Raw genomic sequence first — 1,115 nt, forward strand, 5'->3', positions numbered from 1 at the left:
CACACACACACACACACACACACACACTCTCTACCCCCTTCTTGGACATCTATCTAATTAACTTTCCTCTCTGCCTCTCTTTGTGCCCACATCCAAAATGAGGAAAGAGAGGTTTGGAAAAAGGTGAGACAGGGCGTGAAAACGGTAAATTTGTTCAACCTGATGTTTTGAGGCAAAGTAAACAGTGTGGTAACCTAGTTAGCTGCAGTGCTGCTTTGTGTGATTTAGCAATGATGTTATTAATAAGCATGTGAGTCAGAAGAGTACTTAGCCATGCAATAAAGAGACAGGGCACTGAGTGCCACCATTCTGCCTTTGCTTTGCAGAGGAACACTAATTGGCGGTCTGGGAATCTCATGAAAAACCTCTCAAACAAATAACAAGCAGACAATGACGTGTGTATGGAGAAGAGCAAAGTGAGGAGAACAATGCACACACCATAATATACAAAATATGATAATGAATACAGTTGGTGTAGCTTTTAAAATCCCTTAATGTTTTAGGATCATTTGCAGCAATAACAAGTTCAAAGAATAAGAAGAAGGAGAATTAAAAATCAATAAAAAAGTGCATTTATAGAAGGAATATAGCAGCTAAAAAAATAGTCCAAAAAGCTTTTCTGCTGCGTTTTGGGGGAAGATTTAAAAGCTGACCCACGGGGACATTAAATGATCGCATTTCCACGCTGAAAGGGTTTTTATCAAATAAACATAAGCAACATGTTTTGCTCTCACAAATTTTGGATCCTTTCTTTGGATGAAGCTGTTGAAACTGACAAGATGAGCAATGTCCACATCATGTGATATTTTGATTACCTTTTGTTCTTAAATTGTTGCTGAAAGCATTAACTGTCAAAGCCATTAAAGTACCAGAGTGTTCCTTAAAATTTACCATTAGACCACAGTTTAATACCATGTGCCACCTCCTGTGTCAAACACACATTGAGGAAAGATGTGGCAAATAAAGAGCACATTGCTGCGCAGAAGGTTAGGAATCCCCATCCTGGAGGAAATCCAAGTTATGTGTCCACATTAAGTTGTAATTGTTGTGGAGAAGATGATGCCACATTTTACGGCAAGGCTGTTGATAATTCATGAAAATCATGAAGGTGGGCT

Source organism: Austrofundulus limnaeus, unplaced genomic scaffold (assembly GCF_001266775.1).
Source record: "Austrofundulus limnaeus strain Quisiro unplaced genomic scaffold, Austrofundulus_limnaeus-1.0 Scaffold46, whole genome shotgun sequence".
NCBI classification, from domain to species: Eukaryota; Metazoa; Chordata; class Actinopteri; order Cyprinodontiformes; family Rivulidae; genus Austrofundulus; species Austrofundulus limnaeus.